At 49.8% G+C, this 11,818-nt stretch overlaps 1 long non-coding RNA gene across 1 annotated transcript; it reads left to right on the top strand.

Moving 5' to 3' along the window:
- Positions 1-730: 730 nt before the first annotated feature.
- Positions 731-10,822, top strand: LOC108283734. Its single transcript, XR_001816939.2, has 4 exons — positions 731-1,358; positions 2,009-2,500; positions 7,828-8,140; positions 10,808-10,822. It is a non-coding gene; the product is annotated as an uncharacterized LOC108283734 (long non-coding RNA).
- Positions 10,823-11,818: the final 996 nt, after the last annotated feature.

Raw genomic sequence — 11,818 nt, 5'->3', positions numbered from 1 at the left:
CGCCAACAGTGGCAGGTCACTCGGGCGGGCGAGCGGGCCTACACTCTCAGTCGCCCTTACCTCTCTAAATGCACAGAGGAGCGGCAGAGGGCCTGGCTGAGGGGAACGGGCAGAGAGTCATCCCCCGCACCCCTTGTCGCTCTGCCCCTGCCCCACATCCTGGGCAATTAGACTACTGTGCGGGGGAGAGGCATCAAACGCGGAGGCAGGCGCTGTGCACCCAGCTATACACCTGGGACTTGGAGACAGCGACCCTGGAGTTCAACAGGCATCCATTTAACGGTTCCCCAGGCATGGTGCTAGGGATCAGGGCACAACAGGCAGCAAAACAGACCCTCACGGGGTGCCAGGAGAAGGGGGGCATCCAGAGGAACACGAGGAGCCTATGGCTGCCTCTGCCGCCCTCCTTCCCCCTGCCCTCCTGCCCAGTCCCCAGTGGCTTGTGTTCAAAGCCCCTGTGCGCTCTGCTCACTTGAAACTGACTCAGGTGAGGGGCTGAGCAAACAGCTGAGGCTGAACTAAGGAGTGAAGTCTCTGAGGGAGAAACCGCCCCAGGAAAGGCAAGTCAGGTGTTGGGGCAGGGAGCTTGGTTACCACCGTGAGCTTGCGAAGTTGGGGACTGAGCAGGGCAGTGGACATGGGCAGCCCTCAGGAAGGGCCATCATCCTCCCTACCTGGGCAAGCTCAAGGGCAGCCCCAAACAGCAAACTCGCATTTTCCACCTTTCATTCCAGGAAGTGCACTGTGAGGCCACAGCGGGGAGGGGTCAGGGGACCTTGGACCAGGATCTCTGACTAAGCCTGAGTCAGGGCTGCCTTCCCCTGGTCCCCACCTGCCCTCACAGGCTACTGAGCCGCCTCTCCTGGCACAGCCTCTCCCACTGTTGCCCCCACCCTCAACTCCTTTAGTGATTTCCTCATCCTTCATAAAGTCCAGGCTGTCCCCCGGACAGTGCCCTGCACCCAACCCCTCCCACCGACTGGCTCCCATCCTCATCCTCCCAGCCTGTCCTTCTCCTGCCCCACTGCCTCTCCATACTCCTGTTCCTCGGTGCTCCCAATGGCCTCTAACTGTCCTTCAAACCCAGCCCAGTAGCAGGTCCTTCCAAAGGCTTCCTGCCACCCTTTCCCTTCCCTGGGTAGGTATAGAACCCCCTCACCCAGGCCTCCTCCACCCCAGGCCCCCTTCCTCCCAAGAGGCCATGACTACATCTCACATCTGTATTTTTGTGCCTGGCATAGAACAGGAAAGGAATGAGAATTTCACTGAGCACCTACTATGTGCGGGCCAGTGTTATGAAGGTCGTCACAAGGAATCTTGACAACAAACCATGACATGGTATTGTCTCACTTTTACAAGTAAGTAAGGAAACTGAAGCCTCAGGCAAAGAGATGATTTCAAAGAACTTCAGAGCAAAGAATCTTTGACTAGAGTGAAGTAGACCCCCGAAGCTTCCTGGGAGAGGTAGAGCTTGAGTTGGGCTTAAAAAGCGATGAGGATTCCGAGGAGCACAAAAGAGGGAGAGAGAGAACTAGAGCATTCCAGGCAGCTGGGGACTGAGATAAAGGAAGGCTGGGAGGCAGGAAAGCTCAGGAAGTGATTGGCAAGACTAACTAGGTGGTTTAGCAGAGCATTTGAGGAATGCTTAGACAAATGGCCTGGCTGGGGGTGACTCATACCTGTAATCCCAGCACTTTGGGAGGCCAAGGCAGGAGGACTGCTTGAGCTCAGGAGTCTGAGACCAGTCTGGAAAACATAAGGAGACTATCTCTATTTAAGAAGGGAAGGGAAGAGGAGGGGAAGGGTAGGGGAGGGGAGGGGAGGGGAAGGGGGAAAGGAGGGAGTGGGAGCAGGAGGGAAGGGGAGGAACTGCCCCTTCCACCAGGAGCAGAAAGCCTGGAATGGAACACCAAGCCTGCTGAAGACATGGGGTGTTTCTGAGCAGGCTAGGCAGTGTTCAGGGGGACAAGCCCTTGTGGAAAACCTCCCTGTCAAAAACCCTTCCCAGGAACTTGATTGGCCAGCACAAGAGACCATATGACCTCAGGCTCCAGAGATGGCTCTGCAAAGCAAACCCACCATGACTACTGGTCAGTGACTCACTTCTCCCAGGAGCCCACCCCAGGGCTGAGCGCTCCTTCACTCGGCCTCCCTTAGCCCTTGCTCCAGTCTCTCTGCGGCTGGGTGAGTGTTCCAGTGAAGAAGTGTGTGGAGCACACACGCCTGCTGCTCACGTTCCTGCCCACGTGTGCATGTGCACACGCATGTGGGGCCTATGTGTCTCTTTCTCTGAGACCCACTCGAGATCTGCAGGCGGCTCGGGCCCCTCCCAGGCTGTTGCAGCCAGATGCACCTCGGGCTCCACCCATCATCCCGGGAAAACATGCCCCTGCTGAATTCAGAGAATGCTCCATAAGGATTCAGGAAATGAGGACCATTCATGAACACAGTGACGGATGCAGAGCATCTGCCTCGTATCCACTGCCAAACTAACCCGAAGGTAAGAGACAGGGGAAGACCCCAGATGACTGCAATTTGGGGACACCTCCAACTCATGCTCACTGTACTTGTTCCAAAATGATCAGAGGGGAGATTTGGTGCATGCTCTGGCCTCACGGGCTCTCATCACATTGTCTCTGCCCCTCAAGGGTGTCTAAGCACCATTGCCTTCAGCCCCCTTACCCTTAGAACTGACTGCCATAGGGCTAACTGCTTAGCAAGTCAAGGGGGTCTGGGGGACTTACAGAGGGGACAGAGCTGTCTAGAGAGCCCCTTGACCCAAGACACCCCCACTGCACTTGGGAGGAAAGGCAGGGCTGGGGGACGGAGGCACTGTGGGGGCTCTTTCTATTTGGCAGGAGCTGCAGCCACGCACACCGTGGCCACAGCACACAGCATACATCTTCTGTCTCACAGTGATTGAAGATTGTGCCAAACCACTGGTCAGACAGATTTCCCCCCGAGCCCCACACTAATTGGTTTTTGGATGCTGCAACCCAAGCGCAAGCTCCGAGCTCACTGCTGAGCTCAAACTCCTGGGTGTCCAAAGGGCTTAGATGTGGAGGCCACAGACACCTGGGCTGTGCATGCCTCTGCAGTGAGCCTGGGAAAGCAGCTCTGGGGATTGCACCCTCGGTGCCAGGGCTGGGGAGCCTCTGGCTCAGGGAGGCCTTAGGGACAGGCACTCAGCCAGCTGCCCGAGTAGGTCCCTAATGAGCGGATGTGTTCCAGGCTCTCTGCCCAAGGGGCAGCTGCACCTGGGCTGGAGAGCTGAGACTCCCCGGGGCTCTGTAGTCTCTGTGCCCCTCAGTCTAACCTGACAGACCCTCGTCCTGTTGGAGGAGGGCACAGCTGCCTGCCGCCCCTCCTTCCCCATCTCTGCCTCTCTAATCTTCCTTGAGGAAGATTCCATCAGAGATTTTAGTTACATTTTCCTACACTATGCCTGAAACATAGTAGGGGCTCAATAAATGCAACTTTTCCTGAGTCATTGGTGAGGAAAAGCTGGACTCAGGATCAGGCTGTCCCAGCCTCAGGGTCCTCACGCGCAGATGTGCACACATTAACAGAGCACTTCTCACCTGCAACAGTGCCTGGTTCACACTGTATGCCAGTTAAGTGATCCGTATTATTATTTTATCTTAAGAGAGGAATCCAGCTGTGTTCAAATGAGAGTTTGGGATAAAATAAGAGCTAGAATCTAGCCTTGCAGGTGGCAACACGGAACCTGGGTCTCCATCCTGACCCCTGCTGCCCACCCTCTCACATGCCATCTAGAGACGGCACTCCTCATGTAATGCTGCAGGAGGGGCTCCACTGGCACGAAGGGGGTGGGCTCTTATCACAGACCCAAGCAGCAGGCTACTTTTCACACTCCCATCTCCAAAGCTGCGTGCAAAACACTGATCTTGACAGGGGTTAGAACCCAGCTTCCAGGGCTGGGAGTGGTGGGTCATGCCTGTAATCCCAGCACTTTGGGAGGCTGAGGTGTGTGGATCACTTGAGGTCAGGAGTTCAAGACCAGCCCGGCCAACATGGTGAAACTTCATCTCTACTAAAAAGACAAAAATTAACTGGGCATGGTGGCAGGCATCTGTAGTCCCAGCTACTTGGGAGGCTGAGGCAGAAGAATCACTTGAACCCGGGCGGTGGAGGTTGCAGTGAGCCAAGATCGTGCCATTGCACTTCAGCCTAGGTGACAAGAGTGAAACTCCATCTCAAAAAAAAAAAAAGAACCCAGCTTCCAGAACGCCTCTTTCTAACCCAAGAAAGAAAGAGAGCAGATCAGATGCTGAAGCATTGCCAGGGTTCATAGGAAGTCTGCAGAACCAGTGGGTAAAGGTCCAAGATGGCCAGACTGCTGTAACAGCACCCCTCTTTAAATGGAGAGAGCCCCACCCCAACATCAGCAATCCTGCACACGGCCAGTCCCACAGCAGCCCTGCCACTGGATCCTGGCATCATCCCACTTTACAGCCAAAAGACAGAGGGCACAACGACCAGGCAGTTTGCCTAAGACCCTACAGCCAGTTGGCAGCAGAGGTGGGATTCCACCCAGGGCTGCCCTGCATAAAGTCCAGGCTTGAAATCACAATTCTACACTGCAAATGGAGAATCCACCCACATGGCACTAAGCCAGGAAGCAGCCCTGCCAGGGGACAGAGGGCAGGGCAAGAAAACTGGGGCCACTCAGTGGTGCACCAAGGGCCGGGAGAAGGGGCCACCGCTGTGCCCTTCACTGGCCTTGCTCAGGGTATCAGGTTTCAGTGACTCCAACACCTGCTGTGGGTGCCCAGAAGTCAGATTCTCCGCCAATGCCCACCGCTCCTGTCCTCACCATGTTCAGGTGGAAGGATGAAGGAAAGAGACAAACCTGGGCTCACTGCCGGATTCCTACATGAGAGAGAGGACAGAGCGGCGGCTACGGCGGAGCCTGCCCACGGAAATACAAAAAACATTACATTTTATACTCTATTTATGTCAATATATTTATATATTTATGAAACTAGATAACAATATTTATGTAAGTATATGTGTATAAATTATATATATTTATATAAATATATAATGTAAATATGTAATTTATATAAATAATATGAATATGTAACTTACATATATTTATATAAATATATAACTTACATAATGTGAATATGTAACTTAAATACATAATGTAAATACATTTATAGTTATATATACTTATACAAATTATATAAATGTTTATAAATTGTTATTTATATATATTTATACAAATTATGTGTTCACATAAATATATAATTTTACATAATTATAACCATATAAATTAAAAAATAAAATACTGTCATACACCAGGAATCCCCTTCACATGTGTCCCCACTCATAATCCCTCAATGTCCCCCAAAAGATAACCACAATCATGACTTTATGTAAATCACTTATTTGCTTTGTTTTGTGGCTTTACCACCTATGTATGCATCAACAATTTAGTATATATATATATATTATACACACACACATATATATACATATACATACATATATATATACACATACATATATATATATACACACACACACACACACACACACACACACACACACACACACAAGAAAACCTTTGGTACTGTTCACACAAAAACTTGAATTCCAGTGCTGACCCAGGCCACAATAAAGGGAGAAAAGCCAGCAATTCGGGAGTTGAGGGGAAGCCACCCCATCACCTCCTGCCAGCCAGGCCACTCCCCTCACCCGGCTTGCTACCCTGATGGCTGTGATCTGTGAGTACCCAGGTTTGGGGGAGTGCTGGTGAACTGCCCGCCTGGCACCCTATCCAACAGCTACTCTCTGGCACTGCCTAAATCATCCCATCAAAAAGCGGTTCTGATCCTCACCTCTCTGTTCACCCAGGGGCAATACATTTTTTAGTGGCTAGAAGTTGGTTATTTACTGCTACGGTTGGAAGGTTTGTGTCCCCTCAGAAGTGAAGTGTTGAAATCCTAACCTCCCAGTGACGGTGTGAGAAGGCAGGGCCTTGGCAAGTGGGTAGATCATAAGGGCTCCACTCTCATGAAAGGGACAAGTGACTTTATAAAAGAGGTGTGAAGAGCTCTCTTGCCCCTTCTGTCAAGGGAGGTTGCAATGAGAAGATACCATCCACAAACCAGAAGGCAGGTCCCTACCAGATGCCAAATCTGCAAGCACCTGAATCCTGGACCTCCAGCCTCTAAAACTGTTGATAAATAAATGTTTGCTGTTTAAGCCACCAGTTTGTGATATTTTGTTACGGCAGCCTGACTTGACCAGGATATTTAGAAAACAATTATTTAAAAAGAACTTTTTTTTCTTTTTTTTTTTTGAGATGGAGTCTCTGTCTGTCACCCAGGCTTGAGTGCAGTGGTGCAATCTCGGCTCACTGCAACCTCCGCCTCCTGGGTTCAAGCAGTTCTCCTGCCTTAGTCTCCGAGTAGCTGGAATTACAGGCATGTGCCACCACACTTGGCTAATTTTTCTATTTTTAGTAGAGACAGGGTTTCACCACGTTGGCCAGGCTGGTCTCAAACTCCTGACATTGTGATCTGCCTACCTTGGCCTCCCAAAGGGCTGGGATTACAGGCGTAAGCCACCACTCCTGGCCGAAAAAGAACTTCTAAAAGCAGACGTTTGACAGAGCACCAGCGTGGGTGGACATTCATTCTGTCCCATCCCTGCACTGTGGTGGAGACGGGCGGTGCTGCGTGGGGATGCCTGGGCCAGGCACTTGGCCTTTCTGATCCTCAGTCTCCCCGTAACAGGATCAAATCTCTCCCCCAACCCCCACGGGGACACCACACTAAACAGAGGGTAGCACTTCTCACTATCTTCATTGCCATTGATACTGTCATTCTATTTAACACTGAAACGATTTTTTGAAGCTCCTTTCAGACCAAAAGAAAAAATTGGGCCCTCTATTTACTTTGAAATGTGTTCCTGGTTTTTTGTTAATTAAAAAAAAAAAAACAACCCAACACCCCTTCCCTGACCATATTGTTCCTTAAGTTCCCTTTTGCTGTGGCACCAATAGTTGCAAACCACTTCCACTCTTACTGAGATTTTTTTTTTTTCCCGAGATGGCGTTTCACTCCATCTGGAGTGCAATGGCCCGATCTCGGCTCACTGCAACCTCCGCCTCCCAGGTTCAAGTGATTCTTCTGCCTCAGCCTCCCAAGTAGCTGGGATTACAGGCATGTGCCACCACACTTGACTAATTTTTATATTTTTAGTAGAGACGGGGTTTCACCATGTTGGCCAGGCTGGTCTCAGACTCCTGACCTCAGGTGATTAGCTCGCCTCTGCCTCCCAACATGCTGGGATTATTGGTATGGGCCACCGTGCCAGGCTCTTGCTGAGGTTTTGAAAGCACCCCCTTAGAAACCATCAGGGAGAACCTCTTCCTTCAATCCCCCACTCTATAAGAGCACTGAGTTCAAGAGATGACCTGTCCTCATGGGGGAAATTTAGTAACCCTGGATCTGCAATAGGAATTCACTATGTAAACAGCAATTCACCCTCCTAAATACCTCCCAGACAAAGCTGGGAAATTTATGGCTATTTGGGACAATCTGGAAAGAACCTCAGTGACAGTAAATAATTTTTATGTTCTTACGAGAGAAAAAAATCTAAGACCAGCAGGAACTCCAAGGGGTTTCATTTTCTTTTTAGGTAGAAGCAGCCACAAGACAAGGGATTGCTTATCAAGGTTTCAATCGTGTAACAGATCTCCAGCCTCGGAGGCGTATTTTCAGTTTCGATTCAGCTGATAAGTGGGGAGAAAGAACCCCAGGTCTTGGAAGTTAGCTTTTTCCCTCTTCGCAGACAACCTCCAGAGCAGGGCAGGAGGCAGTTGATAGAGATTTATTTCTCCACTTAGTTGTCTCTGTTTGTGGCCTCCTCCCATGAGTGGGACCAGGAGAAACCCCTGTCTCTGATGAAGGCAGAGGATGAACAATGAACCAGACCCATGCTGCTCAGCACATCTGATGGGGCCAGAAACACAGGCTGCAAAGGCTGAGAAAGCCTCTCAGGGGTCGTCCGGCTGTGTGGGTGTGAAGACCTGGCTGCACTTAGAATCATCTGGGAAGGCTTACAAATATGGATTCTGAGTCTCACCCCCAAGGATTCTGACTTGGTCAGTCTGGGATGAGGCCTGGGAATCTGCCCCTGTGTAGCCAGCAGTGCTCCACTTGGACCTGCATCTGGGGACCCCTGGGCCACCCTGGCCCCCTTAATTTATAAGCAGAACTAGCCCCAGGGTGGAGAATGAATTGGGTGCTTGTCACCTGGTTACATAATTTAAGGTGTCCTTAGTTATGCCCAGCTGACTTGAGCACAGACCTCCCCAGTCATTCTCCTCTCCAGCAGCACAGGGTCGGGCGTGGGAGGGGAGTACACACCCATGCGGGCATCTATTGAATGTGCCAGGTCTGTATCTCTATTATCTCACCTCTATCCTGTGAAGTAGACTTTATTATCCCCATTTTACAGATGAGAAAACTTAGACTGAGAGAGGCTGAGTCATTTGGTCAAGGACACAGAGTTGCTGAAGTGACAAGGCCAGCTTTGAACCCACGTGGTCCCTTCTTTGGCCCATGCTTAACTACACCAGGGCGCCGTCTCAGCAGTGGTCTCCTCGGGGTTCCGTCGCAGCCTGGAGCACAAGCTTCTCCCCTGATTGTTGTCAGATAGCTTATTTCCGATGCTGTTTTTCTGGTTTTTAGTCGACTTCTCATTGTATTCAGCCCAGTGACCTCTGGTCCTCTCTTCTGCTCTTTCAGGGTTATTCAGTGTTTTGTGTTTGTGCACCTTGACTGCACGGAACAGGGGCCACAGGGGACAGGGACCACAGGGCGTTGCTTCCCTCCCCGGGCCCTGGCACCTAGCAAGCACTAGCAGGCAGGCTGGCCATAGCAGCTGAGTGATGAGTGAACTGCTTGGAGGCTGCATGTGGGCCCAGGCTCTTTTAGGTCTATCTCCCCTACAGGCAGCTGTGAAAACACACAAAGCAACACCCTGAGGCAGCAACGGGTCCAGCATGGGAGTCTGAGGAGCAGAAAGAAGCTGAGGTGGCCACAAGAGCCCAGTGGGCAGTGAGGTGAAGCTAGAGAGATGGGCCAAGGCCCATCAGCCAGGGCCGTAAAGCGAATGGATTTCGTCCTGAGAAAGCCACCTTTGACAGGGGAGGGCCATGCTCCTGCGGCCTCTGGGTCACCAGGCTGTGCTGCCTCCTGTACTGCTAGCTGCCCCTTCAATCAGGAGCCCCACACTGTTCCTGGGGTAACTCCAGGCCCTGGCTTGCAGTGGCATGCAGAGGCATTTATTGTTTTGCTGCTTTGCAGCAAAAAAAATGGAAGAATGAAAGGCAACCCGGAGTGAAATCAGATGACAATTTTACAATGTCTGTGACTCAGGAAGCACATCATTTGTCCCCTTGGAATTTATGACAAAGCCAGGTGAGAGCTGGGTTGAAAATGACCTTTATCCAAGAAAAAAAGGTTTTGCTGAGTAAATTAAGAGCGCGGATGAGACTGGGGAAAAGCTTAAATTATACATGAGAACTGTTTAAGACATTTTGGTAATGTCAGCTTAGTACAACCGACACCTGGATTGCCTAATCCCATAATTCAGGAAGCTGCCCACTCACCTCCACAAAAAATTAGTTTGAATTGATTACATTTAATTATATTTGAATGCCTCAAATTGAACGATCTCAATGCCTACTGCGTTGTTCATAACATTTGAAGCATGTGATCTGACTCCAGAAAGCGCCTACCTCGGCATGTGCACGCTCACAAACATGTCAAAACTGGCCCTATTTTTAGTTGACTTTTAGGATTCTACAGCCTTATACCTGAGTCTACCTTTGATTTCAGCCTCTTTAATTTGAATCCTTCAACCCTGTGGAGTTTTCTAAACAAGCTCTGCCGGCTGCTATCAATACAGGCAGATTCACACCCCAACTCAGGGTGGCACTGACTCCATTTCCTCAAAGATGACACAAAAAACAGAAAAAAAAAAAAAAAAAAAGGCCGGTGCCGTGGCTCACACCTGTCATCCCCACACTCAGGGAGGCCGAAGCTGGCAGATCACCTGAGGTCAGGAGTTTGCGACCAACGTGGCCAAGATGGTGAAACCCTGTCTCTACTGAAAATACAGAAATTAGCTGGGCATAGTGGTGCACCTGTAGTCCCAGCTACTAAGGAGGCTGAGGCAGGAGAACTGCTTGAACTCAGGAGGTGGAGGTTGCAGTGAGCCAAGATCGGGCCACTGTACTCCAGCTTGGGAGACAGAGGGAGACTCCATCTCCAAAAAAGAGAGAGAGAGAAAAGAAATCAACTTCTAAAGACGCTAGGCTTTATGTATCAAGGGTCTTTAGCATACAGTAGTCCCCGCTTATCCATAGGGGATCTGTTCCAAGACCCCCAGTAGACGCCTGAAGCCACAGATAGTACCAAACCCAGTATATACTATGTATATACCTGAACATACAGACCTATCACAGAGTTTAATTTGTTAATTAGGTACAGTACTCTTGTGCTTTGGAGCCATTAAGTCAAACAAGGGTGACCTGAACAGAGACACAGCAATGTGGTGACAGCTGATGTGACTGCCTAAGTGACTGAAGGGCAGGGGGCAGGCCCGGTGTGGGGACCATGGACAAAGAGAGGAGAGAGGGGTCACGTCCCAGGCTAGATGGAGTGAGATTGTGTCACGCTACTCAGAACGGAGTGCCATTTAAAATTGATGAGTTATTTCTGGAATTTTCTATTTAATATTTTCAAACCTCGGTGTATTGCAGGTAAATGAAAACTCAGAAAGCAAACTCGCAGGTAAGGGGGGAACTACTGTATTCAATCCTTCACCATGGCAAGCCTATTTCTGAGAATCTACCCTGAAAAACAATGTGGATTCAAAGAAGCCATGTGTGAGAAAGAGCACAGTCTCTTCATTTAACAAAAGAATGGAAATAACGGGGCCGGGTGTGGTGCCTCACACCTGTAATTCTAGCATTTTGGGAGGCCGAGGCGGGCAGATCACAAGGTCAAGAGTTCGAGACCAGCCTGGCCAATATGGTGAAACCCCATTTCTACTAAAAATACAAAAATTAGCTGGGTGTAGTGGTGGGTGCCTGTAATCCCAGCTACTCGGGAGGCTGAGGCAGGAGAGTTGCTTGAACCTGGGAGGCAGAGGTTGCAGTGAGTGGAGATCGCACCACTGCACTCCAGCCTGGGCCATAGAGAAAGATTCCGTCTCCAAAAAAAAAAAAAAAGAAGACTGGAAATAAATACACAGCAAGAGAATGGGTGAGTAAAGTATTGGACTTCCCTTAATGTAATATCGTGGGGCCACTGAAAAGATGCTCATAAGTGTTTCTATCTATGGCATTTCAGCACATTTAAGACACTTGATTAGAAAACACACCACTATTTCACATACCTTTAAGGAAGTAAATACCCAGAATAGGTTATCTAATAAAGGACATCTAAGTAAAATTGGGATCCTAAACGTGTATTTCTTTGGTGTGAGGGGAATGATAAGCAGCCTTGTCAGGCAGAAAGAGCCCATGAGGAAATCTCCGTGTCCCAACCATGGACCCGGATGCAGGCAGGGAACAGAACGGCCCCTGAGGACGTGCATAAGCCAATACTCACGCTGCTTTGAGTCTGAATTTGCACTAAGATGTGATCTGGAAATACCCCAAGTAAATGCTGTAACTGAATTTAAGTTTAATTTCAGGTTATCTCAAGTTGGCAGTGCCCCAGGTGACTGACAGAACGAATACAACCTCCTCTGGAAAGAGCTGAGTTTT

The sequence above is a fragment of the Cebus imitator genome, unplaced genomic scaffold (assembly GCF_001604975.1).
Source record: "Cebus imitator isolate Cc_AM_T3 unplaced genomic scaffold, Cebus_imitator-1.0 Scaffold264, whole genome shotgun sequence".
Lineage (NCBI taxonomy): Eukaryota > Metazoa > Chordata > Mammalia > Primates > Cebidae > Cebus > Cebus imitator.
Note: the sequence above shows the minus strand (reverse complement) of the source record. Positions and strands in the feature narration are given on the sequence as shown.